This window comes from Macaca fascicularis, chromosome 4, assembly GCF_037993035.2.
Source record: "Macaca fascicularis isolate 582-1 chromosome 4, T2T-MFA8v1.1".
In the NCBI taxonomy this organism is placed as follows: domain Eukaryota; kingdom Metazoa; phylum Chordata; class Mammalia; order Primates; family Cercopithecidae; genus Macaca; species Macaca fascicularis.
This window is the reverse complement of record NC_088378.1, coordinates 151,539,599-151,559,349: the sequence shown is the minus strand read 5'-3', so window position 1 is coordinate 151,559,349 and position 19,751 is coordinate 151,539,599. Positions and strand designations below refer to the sequence as shown.

Here is a 19,751-nt window from a genome sequence, read left to right as displayed (position 1 = left end):
TACCCCAGAATACAAGAATACAAGTTTGTTTGTTTTTTAAAATGGTTTTCCTTCCCTGGGAGAACAATCCTGAAACTTAAGTCAATAAAGTTCTCATGCTACATAAGCATTTTGCCTTCTCGGGTCAGACTTGAGGCCTTTTTCCCCGCTTCTTCTCGAACATACATCAAGTGCCTTAGATCATGGTGCATCCTAGGCAGGTTACGCAATTTTAATCTCTTAAATATGAAAATAAAAGACATAATCAGAGCAAAAACAGGACATTTTATTTTTAAACCAAAGGAAGCCAAAACAGCAACAGAGAAGAAAGGAAATTAATTAGGACCATCTCTGGGGCCAAGGTGCATTTGCCCTAGTTCTTTTTTTTACTTTTCCCACTGTTTTTCTTCCTCCCCATTCCACAGCACTCAGCATCTTCTATCTTGTCTCCCTTGGTGTAGCTCTAGCGTTCTAATTCTATCCCATCTTCTTCCACTGAAATAATGAAATTTTAAAGACAAAATTAAGTGAATGTCTTTGTAGCAATGTACTTCCCCCTCTGGAGAATAAAAGGGGGCTTTGGAGATACGGCAATGCTTAACTCAGTGAACGAATTGCTTGCTGATGGGGTCAGGTCACGTGGGGCCAAGGTGGCAGAGGTGACTTTGCCTACTGATACTGGCCGTGTTAAGAATAATAGCTAATATATACTCAACATCTATTACCTGGCTTATATGTTAGCTTGTTTCTATTTTATAACAGCCCTGAAATGTAAAATGGTTTTATTTTACAAGAGAGGAACTTGAGGGTAAAACGGAATTAAGTTCGTTGGCAACCTTGTTAGAGTTGGAAAGGGAACCCAGGTCTTTTTGACTGAGACATTCATCATCACCGTATAGCTAGTAATGATGGGAGGAGAACCAAGAGAACAGGGAGGCAGATACCACTTAGTGCACTTGAAACAGAGTTACTTAAGATTCAGAATGTGAACGTGTCAGGGAAAGTCATTATGTCCTAGTGTTTTCCATTCTCCTTTAGCCATGGGTGAGGGTGAATTTAGACATGATTACAGACGAGGCCTGGGGAAAGGTGAAAACCTCAAATCTATCCATGCAATGGAATACCATTCAGCCTTCAAAAAGAAGATCTTGCTGTATGTAATAATGAGTGAATCTGGAGGGTATTATGCTCAGTGAAATAAACTAGTTACAGAAAGATAAACACTGTGGCCAGGCGCATTGGCTCACACCTGAAATCCTAGCACTCTGGGAGGCCAAGGCGGGTGGATCCCAAGGTCAGGAGTTTGAGACCAGCCTGACCAACATGGTAAAGCCCCGTCTCTAACAAAAATACAAAAAATTAACTGGTTGTGGTGGCAGGCGCCTGTAATCCCAGCTACTAAGGAGGTTGAGGCAGGAGAATTGCTTGAACCCAGGAGACGGAGGTTGCAGTGAGCCGAGATCACACCACTGCACTCCAGCCTGGGCAACAGAGCGAGACTCCATTTTAAAAAACAAACAAACAAAAAAGAAAAGATAAAAGGAAGATAAACACTGCGTATTCCACCTCTATGAGGTACCTAAAATAGACATACTCATAGAAGCAGAGAGTAGAATGGTGGTTGGGGGGAAGATCGAGATAGGGAGTTGTGAACCAATGTGTATAAAGTTTCAGTTATGCAAAATTAGTAAGTTCTGGAGGTCTACAGTACAACATAGCACCTATAGTTAACAATCCTGTCTTGTACACTTGAAAGTCTGTTAAGAGAGTAGATCTCATCTTAAGTATTCTTACCACAATAATAACACAAAACAAACCCTCAAATGTGCATGAATGTTCCCCAGCAATGAGATGGGATTTAGGAGGCAGGCAAATCCTGGTGGAGAAAGTCAATGATTAGTTGGAGTCGGAGTGAGAGATTAGTGGGCAGAGTGTCAGAGAAGGACACAGGACATGGAGGGGATTGGAGAGAGAGAGTAGCCACAGGGATCTAGGGTTCCGTGCAGGGAGACGACAGAAAACAAGGGCAGTGATGAAGTAACTTGTCTTCTTGTGACTCTCAGCCTCTCCTTCTTGCTGGTTGCCTCCCGCTGACAGCATGTCTTGTACCTCCGCCTGTCATGCCTGATTCCAAGAAGGATAAAGGAAGGTGCCAGCTATGTTTGTCCCTTTCTATCAGGCAAACACTATCAGTGACACCCCTAGCATACTTGTGCTTAGGTCTTATTGGCCAGAACTATGACTCATGGCCACCCAAGGCTAAAAAGGAGGCTAGGAAAACAAGTCAATCAACTGGGATTATACCTACAAGGAAGGAGAGCCTGGTGAGCCAGCAGCTATGTCTGCTGCTGCTGTTGTCCTTATTCACATCTTTGTGTCAACAACTCACTAGATTGCTTTTTACCTGAGACCATCAATGCTATAAGAAAGGAATTTATGGGCTGGGCGAGGTGGCTCACCCCATAATCCCAGCACTTTGGGAGGCCAAGGCAGGTAGATCACGAGGTCAGGAGCTCGAGACCATCTTGGCTAACACGGTGAAACCCCATCTCTACTAAAGATACAAAAAAGTAGCGGGGCGTGGTGCCGCGCACCTGTGGTCCCAGCTGCTCGGGAGGCTGAGGCAGGAGAATGGCTTCAACCTGGGAGGTGGAGGTTGCAGTGAGCCCAGATCGTGCCACTGCACTCCAGCCTGGGCAACAGAGTGAGACTCCATCTCAAAGCAAAACAAAACAAAGCAAACAAACAAACAAAAAAAAAAACAAAGAAAAATTTATACAGGATGAAGACAGACCCAGTGTGAGCAATGGGAAGGATACTTTTGATGTATGGTGTACTTTGAGTAAACAGGTTTACGAAGAGTTCCAAGTACAGATTGTTGTGTAGACAGAAAATAGCCAAGCCATTGGTAGGCCCAAGTTGGATGTAGGAGCAGGTGAAGAAAGCAGGATGTAATGGCAGTAATGACGATCCAGTTTATTGTGTAATTTTCCCGGGATCAACAACTTCTTTCCTGCACTACTTGCTAAAAATCTCCAATGCCTTTTTTTTGCCATGCAAACTGAACTTCACAGATGCTTACTGTAAAAAAGTACACCCAATGACCTTTTCCAAGAGAATAAGAAAGATGCTAACAACCCGCAGCACTGCTGAGGCCGCAGGTGAAGGATCTAGGGTGCAGGTCACTGATTCTTCTTGGAATCAGCCTGGCCATACCCTGAGCTGTTTGGCCTCAGAGGGGTGGGCCATGGTGACACCCTAGAAGCTGCCTGAACTGGGCTGTAGGCTATTAGTGCCAATCTTGAATTCTTTACCAAGAGCAAGGCCAATCATGAATTAGTTCAGCAGAAGAGCCAAAAGGAGGAAGATCACGAATTATTCCATTTAAATTCTTTTATCTCACTTTTTCCTGGTTAATTTTCCTTTAATTTTATTTCGGAAGTTCCTTTGGCTGTGAAAGCTTGGATTTTCCCTGCTGTGAGGTCAGGGCCCTAGGCTTTGGAGGGATCATTTACATTCCTAGTCTCTTGATGGGCAGAGCTGCTGTCTGCTCCTAAAGGCAGACAGTGACTCTTTGTGGATGCCGCAGTGGGCAACAGCTCTTTCTGTGACTTGCCAAAGGTCATTGATGGAGCTAGGAAGGAGCCACCATCGTTGGGAATTCAGTTGACCTTGTAGTCACAGGAGGCCCAGAGAAGGGTTTTTTCCCTTCAGTCTAACTTGTGTCACTTCCAGTCAAATATTTGGCATCGAATCACTGGAAGATGATTTTTAAAACTTGCCTTATTTAAAGAGATTCAATTGATTTGTCATGTTAATGCTGTAACTCAAATTCCCAACATGCAAATAAGAGTGATTATGAAAACACTATCTTCTAAAATTACAACTCCTGAAGATGGGTATATTTTTCTTCTATGGTGTCAAATCACTCCAAACGAGCTCTGATTGCATGAACCATACATTACCCACTGAAAGGCAAACTCTTCACGGCTAGGTTTTTGCACTTGATAATTAGATATTTACACTCTCACCCTTTCTTACTACACCTAAAAACGTTTCTTTAAAAATCAAGTAAAATATTTGTATTTATAGAAAGTCAGATAATGGAAATTGTTCTACTTATTTTAGAATTTTGATATTCTAGTGAGACTAATATGTTAAAACCATTTAGTTTTTTAAAGGCCAAAATATGTTTATCAGGTGCTATGCTAGAGTACTATATTAGGCATTATACAAAACAAAACAAAAAAACAAACAAAACCAAAAACAAAAAATCCCATGGTTTTCTTGGAAGTAGTTTTCAATTTAGGGAATAAATTAGTATTTTTTTTCAAGTCCATAAAATCCATTTCAAAGTGATTTGAAAATTAATTGGCCGGTACAGTGGCTCACGCCTGTAACCCCAGTACTTTGGGAGGCCGAGGCGGGCAGATCACGTAAGGTCAGGAGTTCAAGACCAGTCTGGCCAACATGGTGAAACTCCGTCTCTACTAAAAATACAAAAATTAGTCAGGCATGCTGGTGGGCACCTGTAATCCCAGCTACTCAGAAGGCTGAGGCAGGAGAATCGCTTGAACCCAGGAGGCAGAGTTTGCAGTGAGCCGAGATCGTGCCATTGCACTCCAGCCTGGGCGACGGGAGCGAAACTTTGTCTCAAGAAAAAAAAATAAAAAAGAGAGAGAGAGAAAATAAAATAAAATTAATTGTATCATTGACTGTTTTTAGGTTCATCTTTCCCTCCTCTGTCGTCTCACAGATATTAGTAAGAACTGCTGTTACACTGTGTGCCACACTGAATTTCAACTATCCCTCTATCTGCTTTGTCTTCTCTCCCAGGCAGTAAGCTGCTAAATTATTTTGGATGAATAAATAAACATCTAGGAATGGGAAAGAGAGCAAAATTGAACAAATAGTAATGAGTTAGAGTAATCCTTTAAAAGGTGGAAATTATTGGAATAGATATGCAGTTTAAATAAGTTGCAGACTAAGATAGCAGCATAAATCATACAGGAATATTTGCATCTTATTCCCCCAAACTTAGTTAGATTGCTTTTATTGGTGGAGGGTAACAAGAGTGGACATAAATGTTTCATTTTTGGATCATCAGAATTTTTTTTTCCATTCAACTCTGAGAGATCCCACTCTCATTCACACCAGTATCATCTCTAGTGGGTCCTATTGTAATAGCCTCATGGTGGGATATTGCTGACTGCTATGGTCTAAATGTTTGCGACCTCCAAAATTCATATATTGAAACCCTAGCCCCCAAGGTGATGGTATTAGGAGATGAGTGTTTTATGAGGTGATTAGATCATGAAGGTAGAGACATCGTGAATAAGATTAGTGCCCTTATAAAAGGGACCCCTGAGAGCCCTCTCACCCCTTCCACCAAGTGAGGACACGGCAAGAAGCTGCTGTCTATGGGCCAGAAAGCGGGCCCTCAGCAGACACTGAATCTGCCTTAATGTTGGACTTCCCAGCCTCCAGAAGCGTGAGAGGCACATTTCTGTTTGTAAGCTACCCAGTCTATGGTATCCTGCTATAGTGGCCCTAGCCGACTAAAACACTCACCCCTCCACTCAATCACTTTCCAGATTATAGGCCTTATTAATGCCACCCTTCACTGAAGACTACCCAATGCCTCATCATCATTGTAAAAGAAAAGAAAACCAAGCATCTCAGTATAACCCCCCTGCCAGGCTCCCCGACACTAACTGCCCATCTATCACCAAGTCAACCACGTAAGCTTCTTGCAGCCCTTGAGCTTGCCCTGTTGTCTCATCCCTCCATGTGGACTATCCTTTCCTCTTTGTAACCCCATCCCCAGCCTTCCACACTCAGCTCAAAGGGTAAGTCCCTGAAGAATCTTCCCTTCCTTTTCTCTCTTCCTTTCTGGATGACTTTATCTGCTTCTATTATAACCTCTCCTACTCCACTGGTGTTATTTTGCTTACATGATTGTCCCCAGTGCACTGGCCGGAACTGGGTCCAGTTCATCTCTGTGTTTCTGAGGATCCAGATGGTGTGTGTTACATTGTCCATGCTTACTTCATATCCATGGGGATGAGTGAGTAAAGGAATAAATGTAGACTTCGATGGAGAGAGAGGATTGCAGGACATTTTTGAATGGTGGGGATGAGAGGTGTCGAATGGTCTTGAATTCCAAAGTGTATATGAACCTAAGTTCCAAGTACTGTCATTATTTTTAGTGAAGCCCCCTTTCTGGTTCTGGAGCAGTGGTTCACTAAGTGGTGTATAGGTCAGTTTTCACACTGCTGATAAAGACCTACCTGACACTGGGTAATTTATAAAGAAAAAGAGGTTTAACGGACTCAACGGTTCCACATGGCTGGGGAGGCCTCACAATCACAGCAGAAGGCAAAAGGTACGTCTTACATGGCTGCAGGCAAAAGAAAGAATGAGAACCAAGCAAAAGGGGTTTCCCCTTATAAAATCATTACATCTCATGAGACTTATTCACTACCAAGAGAACAGTGTGGGGAAACCCACCCCCATGATTCAATTATCACCCACTGGGTCCCTCCCACAACACATGGGAATTATGGGAGCTACAATTCAAGATGAGATTTGGGTGAGAAAACAGCCAAACCATATCAGTGAACTCCCCAGACCAACAGTGTCAGCATCATCTGGGAATTTATCAGAAATGCAGATTCTCAGGTCCCACTGTAAACCCACTGAGGCAGAAACACTAGGGGTAGAGGAGGAATCTGTGTTTGAACAAGCCCTCCAGGTGATTCCAAGGCAGCTCCAATCTGAGAACCATGGCCTTCAGAAGTAAGAAAGTCAGGCCGGGCATGATGGCTCACACCTGTAATCCCAGCATTTTGGGAGGCTGAGGCAGGTGGATCACCTGAGGTCAGGAGTTCGAGACCAAACTGACCAACATGATGAAACCCCGTCTCTACTAAAAATACAAAATTAGCTGAGTGTGGTGGCGCATGACTGCAATCCCAGCTACTCAGGAGGCTGATGAAGGAGAATTGCTTGAACACAGGAGGTGGACGTTGCAGTGAACTGAGATCGTGCCATTGCACTCCAGCCTGGGCAACAAGAGTGAAACCCTGTCTCAAGAAGAAAAAAAAAAAAAGAAATAAGAAAGTCAGGATTTCATAATATGCTGGTGTCCTGGCTTGAATTCAGTGCAGATTAATGAGTTTCCACTGGTTCACCTGCATGAGGAAAACTGCTAGTGACTACCTTTCATGTACTAAGTTCCTAAGATCCCCCCATTCAGGTCTACTCTCCTGGGTTTCCCACACCCCTCTGCTTCAAATGGCAGAACAGAGAATTCTAGAGGATAAGATCTAGAGCTTTGATTAATGTGAAAAGAGATAGCTGGAATGAAAAAAAAAATGCCTGTTTATGTTGGAACAAGTCTACTAGCCTCTGGGTTTGTCCTGCTTTGTGGAGGAGAAGGAAGGAGACAGCAGCAGGTAACTGACAGATCACAGCCTTGATGGTAGAGATGCCTGTGTTAGAATCCTACCTCTAGTGCTTAGAAGCCGGCAGACTCCTTACCTTTCCTGGGCCCTACTTCGCCAAATGTGGAAAGGGAATAATACTAACCACCCATGGGGGTATCGTGAGGATCAAATGGACACTCCCTTATGTGGGAGCTCAACAAACGCTGACCCCTTCCCTTCCCCCACCACTTGGTAAAAGGCCTGGACTGGGCCAGATTCCCAAGGGGTTTTAAGGGCAGAGCTGAATCAGTCTTTTTTGTGACACCCTGAGGCTGGATTCAGCAAATTTTGGTGACAGAAGGACCCTGAGAGAGTTACAAAATACAGGGCATCCAGTTAAGTTTAAATTTCAGATAAACAATGAATAATGTTGTAGTATAAGTGTGTCCTGTGCAATATTTGGGACATACTTATGCAAAAATATTATTCCTTGTTTATCTGAATTTCAAAGTCAACCGGGTGTCCTGTGTTTTTATTTGCTAAATCTGGCAACCTTGGGGTAAAAGCAAGTTCCATGGCATGACTTTTCTTTCCCCTCCCTAATATTTTAATAAAGACCATTTCTGACGGGGTGCAGTGGCTCATGCCTGTAATACCAACACTTTGGGAAGCTGAGGCAGGTGGATCACCTGAGGTCAGGAGTTCAAGATCAGCCTGCCTAACATGGTGAAACCCCGTTTCTACTAAAATTACAAAAAAATTAGCTGGGCATGGTGGTGCGCCCCTGTAATCCCAGCTACTCGGGAGGCTGAGGCAGGAGAATCGCTTGAACCTGGGAGGTGGAGGTTGCGGTGAGCCAAGATCGCACCTGCATTGAGCCAAGATCGCACCTGAGACAGAGAGAAACTCCATCTCAAAAAAAAAAAAAAAATTCTGAGCAGAACATGCTGGTCACACCTCATGGGAAAACCTAGCACCAAAGGACCCTGGGTGATGTGGAGTTGGAGGAGAGTCCCATCAAATTGTCTTGGAAATGTGAGAGGAGTAAAAGGAAGGCGGACTGAGGGCTGATGATGATGGTTCCTGTCTCAGACTCTCGCCCCCACCAGCAGAAGGACAGGAAGCCACCTCTTTCCCTAGCTGCCCACCCCAGGCACCTCTGGAGCTACCGTTATGGTCATCTCCCTCCCATTCCTGTGGACTTGCCGCACAACTCAAAGTCAGATAACGTATTTAAAGCAATGAGCATTCTTTTTAGGATTTCATGGCGCTATTTTTATTTCCCAGAGTGGTATCATTCTGGTACAGAGACTTCACTAAATCTAGCAATTGAGTTGGAACTTAAAATATTTGCTTATTTTCACTCCTTTGAAAATGATGAGCAGTTGAATTATTTAAACTAGAAAAAGATGAGGGAGTTAGAAGGGAGGGCTGCCTGCCCCAGGCACAGCCAGGGGAGAGTGCTAAATGTGGTTATCAAGAGATCAAAGAAGCAAGGAGAGACTCCTTTGATCTGATGCTTGTCAGAGTTGCAATTAGATCTTTGAGACGCTGCACTTGGCCTCCCCTCCCTTCTTCAGTATTTCTTCTTTCTTTATGGACACCTGGGAGTGCTAGACCAAGGCAAGGCCCCAGAAAAAGCTGGTGTAGCTATGGGAGATCCAAGTGTGCCCTAGGACATGGGAGGCATAATCTTTCTTGGAGAAAATCCCTTTCATAAACGCCTTTGCTTTTTTTTTTTTTTTTTTTTAAGATGAAGTCTCTCGTTGCCCAGCCTGGTGTGCAACGGTGCAATCTCAGCTCACTCCAACCTCTGCCTCCTGGGTGCAAGCAATTCTCCTGCCTCCGCCTCCGAGTAGCTGGGATTACAGGTGCGTGCCACCACGCCCAGCTAATTTTTTGTAGTTTTGTAGAGGGGGATTTTGCCATGTTGGCCAGGCTGATCTTGAACTCCCGACCCCAGGTGATCTGCCCCCTTCAGCCTCCCAAAGTGCTGGGATTACAGGCGCCCTCCACCACGCCCGGCTAACTTTTGTATTTTTAATAGAGATGAGGTTTCACCATGTTGGTCAGGCTGGTCTTGAACTCCTGGCCTCAGTGATCCACCCACTTTGGCCTCCTAAAGTGCTGGGATTACAGGCAGGAGACACTGTGCCCCACCACAGTTGCTTATTTTTAAGGTGAGGAAGAAAGGTGAATGGAGCCCCTCACCCCCTCACCGGTTCTACCTGCAAATGCCTGTTCCAGTGTGGGAGCTGATATGAATCGCACTGTGCTTCCAATGCTTTCCCTTTGATACAAACAGGAAAGGTACCCAGTTGGCTGGGACTAACTTTGGGGTTGTCTGGATTTTCCAAAGGTTTGAGAGTGGGAAACCCAAGAGAGGTCTGTCAAATCTAAGCAAAGTCGGCTTCACATCCAAGCCAAATTCTACCGCTTCTGATTTCTGTGACTTTTTTTGCTAAACAAGGTAAGACAACACAATCAAACCTAGAGGTCTTCTCTGCCTTCCTGTTACCCTGAAAAGAGGCTCATGGGGGCCTTTAAGATGTTATTTATGGCAATCCTCTAAGCAGCCTCAGTCTTGTTCTGATGATTGTTTTTACACGATTTATACCTAGTCCAAAGAATTCAAGAATAATGGGTGTATTTCTGCAACTGAGCCAGACATTTCTTCTCTATCAGTCTGTGCATTACACAGAATGTCTTGTGGTTTTCATATTTGTTTCCCTAATGGACAAGATTTGATATATGTGTTTCCTAATCCCGAGTTATTGAAATATTGATTCTCATCCTGACCTGGCCTCCTGGGAACAGAGCCAGCATATCTGCTTCTCTGGGCTCTGAATTTAGGCTATTGCCCTGCTGGCCTAGCCTGTGAACACAAGGATGAGATTAGATTTGCTTGGGGGTGGGAACTGTAAATCCCAGTGAAATAGCTGTCTGGCCTCATTTCTATTTGACAGAATAGGGTAGCCTTTCCCCACATTTTTGGCCAGTGTTATCATGTGTTTACCTTAATATCCTTCTTGCTTTTTTCTTCCTATTTGAATTTAATGTATACAGGCTGTCCAGTGAAAATAAGAAAAGAAATCCTAGCTAAAGATTCATTTGAACTTCTGAATAGGATTGTCTGAAGGATGTAAAATATTTTACAAGGAATTCCAGAAAGATGAATAACTCAGACCATGCCGAAAATGTTACCTGACATGAAAAAATATTAGAGGCCTTTCCTTTACTTTTGTGACCTTTGAATGGAAATGAAAGATAGTTTGGACCCATGCTATCACAACCTGATGCTGGACATAGTATCTGATAGGCTGTAATTCCATCGCCATTTGAAGATGAGGGGTGGGGAATACATGTGACTGTTTATCATACGTCCATTCAGCCTCTTCAGACCATGACAATATTCAGGAAAAAGAACACAGGTGAACCCCAAGGAGATGAATACACCTTTTTATAACATGCTTAATATTCCTTAGAATATTTAGAAGATTGCGTTTCTTCATCCCATTTCTTCCACCATTTCCCCAGTTTGGGCTACCACAATAGTCCCCTGGATCAGGATGACAACCTCTTAACTGGCCTTTGCCCCATATTTATCCTCCATCCTGTGACCAGACTGAGGTCTTGAAAGCACCTATCTGTGTACAATCCCCTAGCATTCCCTATCAACCTCAGTCCCAAGTTTCTTATCTAACATATGTGGTCGTCCATGATCTGACCCCCGGCCCTTTGCAGACTTGATTTCCTTCCAATCCCATCTTGAACTTCACCTTCTAGAAACACTGAAATGCTGTTTTCCATGTTTGCCTTTGCTCATGAAGTTCATTTTTCTTGGAGGTCCATTTCTTTCTCTTTTCCTTGACTCTCTTTGTCTGTGACTGGATGTCTCCTCCAGGAGTCCTTCCACAATGGCCTCCTTTCCTGACATTAATGGCCTTTCTTTTGCACTTTCTTAGCAGTACCTGTGTTGGGTTCCATCACTGCCTTAACCACAATTACTGATCCCTCAGCCCATCTATCTCCTTGATGGCATTGTAAATTCATTGAGAGGACACACATGCCTTTCCCACATTTGTAACCACAGTGACTGTGACTCACTCAGTGCATAATGCAGAGTATTTTGAACTAAATTCAGGAGAAGATTCTGCAAGTAGAAACAGGAATAATAAAGTCAAAAAGAAATGGGCATTGTTAACATTCTGATTTTGGTAACAACCCTTTAAGGAAAAATTATCATCTCCATTGTATCAATGAGGAAACTCAGAATCACAGTGATTAAGAGTTTGGCCAGGAGTCACAGAAAGCAAATGGAAGAACCCCAACTTGACTGTGAGCACCTCCAGGAAAGGATCAATAAGGATCAATAAATATTTGTTGAATTGAACCGGTTACTAGAATATCAGCAAGCTTTGCTCTGAGTGGGTTCATCATCAAATCACATGTAGAAAGAGGCTCTCTAAAACCCATCTAAATTGTCCTCTTCTTTGTGTAGGGTTATCTTAACAGTACCAGTTTGACATAGTAAAAATTAGTTAATAGTCTCTTGGATTTTAAAAAGTTATTTATTAGTCCACTCAGCACTCAGCAAGTATTTATTGAATACTTATCATATACCAGGCACTGTGCGCAGAAGAATGTGATTTAAAGCAAGAAAGCTAGGGCCGGGCGCAGTGGCTCACTCCTGTAATCTCAGGACTTTGGTAGGCCGAGGCGGGCGTATCACGAGGTCAGGAGATCGAGACCATCCTCACTAACACGGTAAAACCCCGTCTCCACTAAAAATACAAATGGCAAATAATCTGCCTAGAAAAATTCCTCTAATAATGTAGAATGTACTAATCATTGACTCACCAGTGAATGAGATATTTTATCACCTGGACTCATGTAAATCATGCACACTGGTGGTACAAATAGCTAAAGCCAGAAGCATTTATGAACTACCAAAGAGTTCCTGGATCTTTTGGGTTTGTTAGTTGCAACAGAAAGGACTGTAAGCATAAAAGGAAATTATTGAAACTATATTAGTTGACTCAGAGAACCACTAGGACAGCTGGAGGAGCAGGCTTGGGAATTGGGCAGAAACAAAGGGATACAATGCCTCCGATCCTTGGCTGACATTCATCTGGAGAATAGGCAGTGAGGACACTGCTGTGCTATTGGTTCCCACCAGTCAATGTGTTCTGCCCGGCTGCCGGTGCTGGACTCAGATATTGCTAGTACCACTGCCACCACCAAGAACTACTCTCTGTTCTCACATCTGAATGTCACCAGCCCCTGCTCCTTATGGGTACATGTAATTGGTGAGTGCTGTGCATACAGGCGGCTGTGCCCTGGCTGTATGGGATGCTGGGAATACGGGTACCCCACTCTGTAGCCACTATAGAGGATGAGGGCCCTGCCTCTCCAGAAGACTTATACATAGGGGAATTCGGCATCTGGACAGCCAGAAGCATGGCCAATGTTCATTATAGTCACAACAGATTTTTTTTTTTTTTAGTCTTAAGATTGAGCTATCTTGGCTGGGTGCAGTGGCTCACACCTGTAATCCCAGCACTTTGAGAGGCCGAGGTGGGCGGATCACAAGGTCAGGAGACTGAGACCATCCTGGCCAACATGGTGAAACCCCGTCTCTACTAAAAACACAAAAATTAGCCAGGCATGGTGACACATGCCTGTAGACCCAGCTACTCAGGAGGCTGAGGCAGGAGAATCACTTGAACCGGGGAGGTGGAGGTTGCAGTGAGCTGAGATTGCACCACTGCACTCCAGCCTGGGTGACAGAGTGAGACTCTGTCACGAAAAAAAAAAAAAAAAAAAAAAATTGAGATATCTTACCAGTGGCCACATCATACAATATGAGAACAAAATAATATTTACCTTTTTCTAACAATACTAATTGAATATCTGAACTGCCTTTGGTTGTTAGGTTCACTTCGTTTTACAGAAAGAGTTTCTATAGAACACGTTTTATAGAAATTGTGATCAAAGTTTAACCACATGCCTTTCTTTCTGGAAGTAATAAAAAATGGAAAAAAAATGGAACTATAATGCATTATGACAATATATGTTTTCCTCCCTCCCTCTGTCCCTTCCCCTCCCTCCCTCCCTCCCTCCCTTCCATCCTTCCTTCCTTCCTTCCTTCCTTCCTTCCTTCCTTCCTTCCATCCATCCATCCTTCCTTCCTTCCTTCCTTCCTTCCTTCCTTCCTTCCTTCCTTCCTTCCTTCCTTCCTTCCTTCCTTCCATAAATGCTTACCAAGTGCCTACCATATGCCGGGTCCTGTGTTTGGTATTAGAAAATCAAAGATAAATAAGACATACTCTTTACCATCATGCTGTCCTCAATATCATAAGGGAAGACAGACATGGAAGAAATAATTGCCCTGAAATGTTAGCAGTGTCGGGGAAAACAAAAACTAGAGTGTTTCTTTTCACCCTGTGGAAACGAAAGGTTAGATAAAGCTTCATGGAGGAGATGACATTTGAATTGAGCCTTCAAAGCCATAAGGTGTCACCAGGCTGAAAGCAGAAGGACGTTTCCAGGGCAGGCAACTCATAATGACAGAGGCATTTGAACCAGAGAAACTTTGTCTTGAATAGGGGCTGAGTAAAATAAGGCTGAGACCTACTGGGCTGCACTCCCAGGAGCTTAGGCATTCTAAGTCACAGGATGAGATCGGAGGTCGGCACAAGATACAAGTCACAAAGACCTTGCTGATAAAACAGCGTGAGGTAAAGAAGCAGCCTAAAACCTACCAAAACCAAGACGGCCATGAAAGTGACCTCTGGTCGTCCTCACTGCTCATTATTTGTTAATTGTAATACATTAGCATGCTGAAAGACACTCCCACCAGTGCCCTGACAGTTTACAAATGCTGTAACAACATCGAGAAGTTACCCTATATGGTCTAACGCGGGGAGGACCCCTCAGGTTCAGGAATTGCCCACCACTTTCCCGGAAAAGTCATGAATAATCCACCCCTCGTTTAGCATATAATCAAGAAATAACTATAAGTATAATTAGTCGAGCAGACCACACCACTGCTCTGCCTATGGAATAGGCATTCTTCTGTTTCTTTACTTTTCTAATAACATTGTTTTCACTTTACCCCATGGACTCACCCGGAGTCTTTCTTGCGTGACCTCCCCCACTCTCTTGGGGTCTGGGTAGGGACCCCTTTCTGGTAAAAATAATGACAGAATAGGGGCCTAAAAAAGAGGTGATCAGTGAAAGGGTCTCTAAGGGCTTGTGGTGGCTGGGTCATAGAGTCTAGGGAGGACGGTAGAGGAGGGGGCTGGTGAACCCTGAGAAACAAAACCTAACTGAGAGAAGAGAAGACATTGCACTTCAAACTCTAAGAGGCATGGAGTTTATCCGGACAGCAAAGAGAGCTGTAGAAGGCAGTAACATGATCAGATTTAGGTTTTCAAAAGATCACGGTGGCAGTGAGGAAAAAGATTTGGAAGGGGATCAAAAGCCAATGGACCACCTAGGAGACAATGCAGTCCAGGCAGAAGATGAGAAAATCCTAAAGTACTGCAGGAACAATGGGAATGGAGAAGAGGAGATAAAATAATTTTTTAGGGTCAGACATGGTGGTTCACGCCTGTAATCCCAACACTTCGGAAGGCCCAAGGCGGGCAGATCACCTGAGGTCAGGAGTTCAAGGCCAGCCTGGCCAATGTGGCAAAACCCCATCTCTCCCAAAAATACAAAAATTAGCTGGGCAAGGTGGCGGACGCCTGTAGTCCCAGATACTCAGGAGACTGAGGCAGGAGAATCACTTGAACCCGGGAGGCAGAGGTTGGAGTGAGCCAAGATCACGCTACTCTGCTCCAGCCTGATGACAGAGGAAAACTCTAACTCAATGATAATAATAATAATAATTTTTTAGGAGCTGGAATTCTGTAGGGCTCTGTATGGCTGAGAAGAAAGGCTGGTGGTGCCATTCCCCAGAGAAGCCTGGAGGAGTAACAGGATCTTGTCTGGGAAGAGGAGGCTGGTTGGGTAGAGACAAACTAACACACTAGGTTTTGACCGTGTTGATTTTGAAGGGCCTGTGGATCACCAGTAGATATGCAGCACTGGTAAAGGAGCAGAGTTCAGGAGAAAGGTCCAGGCTTAGGGTCAAAAATAGAGATTCAGGTCTATAGTTATCTCACCAAGAAACCTCTAGGTTCTCCCAGCAGTGGAGACTAGAAGAAACCTAACAACATATGTCTCTAAGGGTGAAACTGGAAATACAGGCTTAGTCTCTAAATTCCAAAGCAGGAGCTAAATCTCAGACAATTGAAATCTCCTAAATCTCAGACAATTTAAAATTAAAAAAAAAATAAAGAAAAAGCATTGCGTTTAGGAGGAGTTACAAGTTTGGACACTAGAAAAGACACTAGGTTTGCAGTCCTGTCTGTGTCCTTCCATATGAATTCAACCCACCACTTGCTTTGTGATGGGAGATTAATCTGGACTTGATTAGTTTTTCTTTGCAAAATAAGAACTAAATGAATTCTGTGGTCTCTTGTGGGGTCCCACCCTGGCTGCAAATAAAGCCACATCCTTTCGTTTTTCAAATTAAACCTGACTTGAACTTCTAGAGATTGTCAGGGTATCAAATCCCTCCCTCTAAATTGCCCAAATTACTCAGTTCTGGTAATAAACACCTTTTGGAGAGAAAATCAATCTGCTAGGTGGATATCTATGACCAGTCTGCTAGGTAGGAGCTGCTCTCACTCTTGTAACAGCCTCACTGCAGACCCACATGGTGACAGTTCGGTGCAGCCTCCTCTCCTGTGATGATGCCACTGCCGGCTTGGATCTTTGCACTGAGTGGTTCTTCAGGGGAGGATGTGATTGGCTCTGAAGGCCCACAGCCCTTGGGTTGCATTTCTTTGCCAGGCCATTTCCCCCAACAACTTGTCAATGCCTGGGCCTAGAGGACTTTGCAGGCCCAGTCACACCCCGCACCCAAACCACCTCTGTGCCACTCGGCTGTTGTAGAGTTGGATTACACTTCTTCATACCCTCCTTGACATCATGGTGAGTTCCCCTTTCAGGACACTTCGGGTCTTTTCCTGCCAACAGAACCTAGTCAGTCCACTCCAATCCATCAGTGGAGTAGTTTGTGGACTTACTCATTTACTTTACATTAAAATGATTCTTCCCAGAGCAAGGGACACCTCCAGGAAGACTTGCTATCTGTAGGATAGAGAAGAGGTTGGCACATTTTAAATGGTGACCTTCTTTCATTTTAAAACAAAAGTTAAACAATTCTGATTATTAACAGTAAGAGAAAGTGTCAGAGGCCTTTGAACCACAGCAACTCCATCTTGAATAGGAGCTGGGTGAAATGAGGCTGAGACCTACATACTGGGCTGCATTCGAGATGGGTAAGGCATTCTAAGTCACAGGATAAAATATGAGGTTGGCACAAGATACAGGTCATAAAGACCTTGTTGATAAAATAGATTGCAGTAAAGAAGCTGGCCAAATCCCACCAAAATCAAGAGGGCAACGAGAGTGACTTCTGGCCGTCCTCACTGCGACACTCCCACCAGCGCCATGACAGTTTACAAATGCCATGGCATCGACAGGAAGTCACCCTATGTGGTCTAAAAAGGGGACGTGTGAATAATCCACTCCTTATTTAGTGTTTCATCAAGAAATAGCCATAAAAATGGGCAATCAGCAGCCCTTGGGGCTGTTCTGTCTATGGAGTAGCCATCCTTTTATTCCTTTACTTTTTTTAATGAACTTGCTTTCACTTTACTCTATGGACTTGCCCTGAATTCTTTCTTGCACGAGATCCAAGAACCCTCTCTTGGGGTCTGGATCCAGACTCCTTTCCTATAACAAAAGGAGGAGACAAAAGGAAGGATGAGGAAATCTCACTCTGAGAAGCAAAACTTGTGTCAGTCAGCATCCCATTAAGCAGAGGGAGTGACTGGTTGGAAATCATCTGCCAGAGTCCAAGTTTTCAGCTGAGTCTGTGGGAAACTGGTGCAGTATGTGGGTAGGGGGAGTCCATCTTCATGACAGAAAGGATGGGTGCTGGTCACCACCACCCACCCAGCAACCACCTGGCCACATATGGTGGCCACATGCTGTGAAGGCCTTTCCTGCTTTCTCTCCTCTTGGATATAAAAGTGAGGGCAAACCACGGGCTGCCCAGAGGCCTGGGGGTGACAGTGTCCATCCTGAGGCATCACAAAAGTGTGGGTGGAGGCTGAGTGATTTTCAAAAAAGAGAAAGGGCAGCTTTGCAAGGCAGTGTGGGGAGAGCAGACTGGGCTGATGCATGAGGCTGCAAAACAACTCAGAAAAACATGTCCATGGCTTGCACAATCGTCCTCTGAATATGTGTCATCAAACACGAGACCATGTTCACCTGGCAATAATGCAGCTGAAATCAGTCATTTAAGGAGTTTCTCACTGTTACTGAGCCCAACATGGTCTTTAACTGTTGTCTACCCCATAAAAAAAAATAAAATAACATAGGAGCCTGAAGTGCAGGAAAATTTTATTTTCTTCTTAATCAGATGAAATGTTGTGAGTACAGAGCCAGAGAATAGGCCTGAATTGAATGTTTTTTGATGCCTTAAATTTAAACAGCTGGGGTTTTTTTTCTTCTTTTTTTCTTTTCTTTTTTACAGTAACTGCACTATCCCATTTAACTTTTGAAATGAAGGATTGGTTTTCTTGTTTTGGGGAACCTACATTTCATCTTAAAGCTGGAACGCAGCATCTTTAACTTTTCTCTAAAGATGAGTTCTCTGAGGATCAGGATCCTGTTTTTGCTTCTTGTTCATCTTGTATGTCCGGCAAATCACAGAGACGGAACCCAGCCTACTGACTTCAGCCACACAAACTGGTTTAAGGAGCACAGAATATATACCTGGTAGTTCCAGGACCCTGCATCCCATCGGATGCAAACCTAAGAAAGTGACTTGCTGATCCCTGGTTTTGTAATTAGAGAACAAGCCAAGAGAAAAGGTACACTTTTATAACTAGTGGTTGCTATAATTAAAGTTATTAGTTAAGGAAGAGCTGTTACTTGGGGCAAAACAATCAGAAGGAAATTTTAGCAATTAAGTCAAATTCACTGCGGTGGTGAGTTTTTTTCCTTTCTTTCTGGAAAACAAAACAACCTCGGGCAAGTGTTCTCAAAGAGCATCCTGACTCTGCAGTGGCTGGAGAGCAAACAGTGAACAGTGAACTGTGCTGTTGACTCTATCAGTAGGTTAATTAAGAAAGCTGTTAGTGATGATAAAAAAGCCAGCACATTTTCAGTTCATATTGACAAAATCCATGACATCAGCAGAACTGATGTTTGTTCAATACGAAGAAGACATGCTAGAGGCATTTAGGGGAAAAGGAGGACAAAGGAAGCTTATAGTTCAGTACGAGATGTCCCATATCAATGTTAGCTGAGTTGTTCATTTGAAATTCCATGTGTTGTTTCCTCTGCTCTAAATTACGTAAGCAAGGCCAGGTGCGGTGTCTCACGCCTTTAATCCCAGCACTTTGGGAGGCCAAGGCAGGCGGATCACGAGGTCAGGAGATCGAGACCATCCTGGCTAACACGGTGAAACCTTGTCTCTACTAAGAATATGAAAAAAAAAAAAAATTAGCCAGGCATGGTGGTGGGCACCTGTAGTCCCAGCTACTCGGGAGGCTGAGGCAGGAGAATGGCATGAACCCTGGAGGCAGAGGTTGTGGTGAGCCGAGATCGTGCCACTGCACTCCAGCCTGGGCAACAGAGCGAGACTCTGTCTCAAAAACAATAAAATAAAATTATGTAAGCAGAGGTGTTTAGGGCCTCAGATTCCATCAGAAAACAAACGAACAAACCTAGTTCTTTCATAATGGGGTAATCACAAAGGAGCACGGATTTAGGAGTTGAGAGACTGGATTCTGGTTCTAGATCTGCATCTAACATGCTGTGTGGTTGGGGACAGCGGATTTGATTCTGTGGGTTTCCATTTCTAGACTCTATGTATCTTTTAAGTACAGTCCAGTCTCAGAAACACAACAAACCTACCTTTCCTATGTAGCATCTTCCTTTGGGGGAAAATACTTCCAAAACTTCAATATGGGATGATAGGAACCTATTGCCCACGGGGCATTACCAGTCCACCTGATCCACCTAATGGGCTCAGCGAGAGGGAGTCCCCCTGTTCCAGCTGCTGCTGGGGTCTGGGCAAAGACTGATGAGGAGTCTGAGAGGAGACAGTGTTGGGGGTCATCCTACATGAGCGAATCCTGAAGGCAGACCTTGTCCAGGACAAGGCTTCTAGTTCCCAGAGAAGCTTTATTTCATCCGCTTGGGGTTTAGTGTTCT

General features: G+C 44.0%; 1 long non-coding RNA gene across 1 annotated transcript in view; it reads right to left on the bottom strand.

Moving 5' to 3' along the window:
- Window positions 1–256: 256 nt before the first annotated feature.
- LOC123572902 (uncharacterized) overlaps window positions 257–19,751 on the bottom strand; it is a 139,856-nt gene continuing 120,361 nt past the window's right edge. Inside the window, exons 7-8 of the long non-coding RNA XR_012434209.1 lie at window positions 6,317–6,379; window positions 257–474 (exon numbers count right to left, since the gene is read on the bottom strand). This is a non-coding gene — a long non-coding RNA (uncharacterized lncRNA). The remainder of the gene's footprint in view (window positions 475–6,316; window positions 6,380–19,751) is intronic.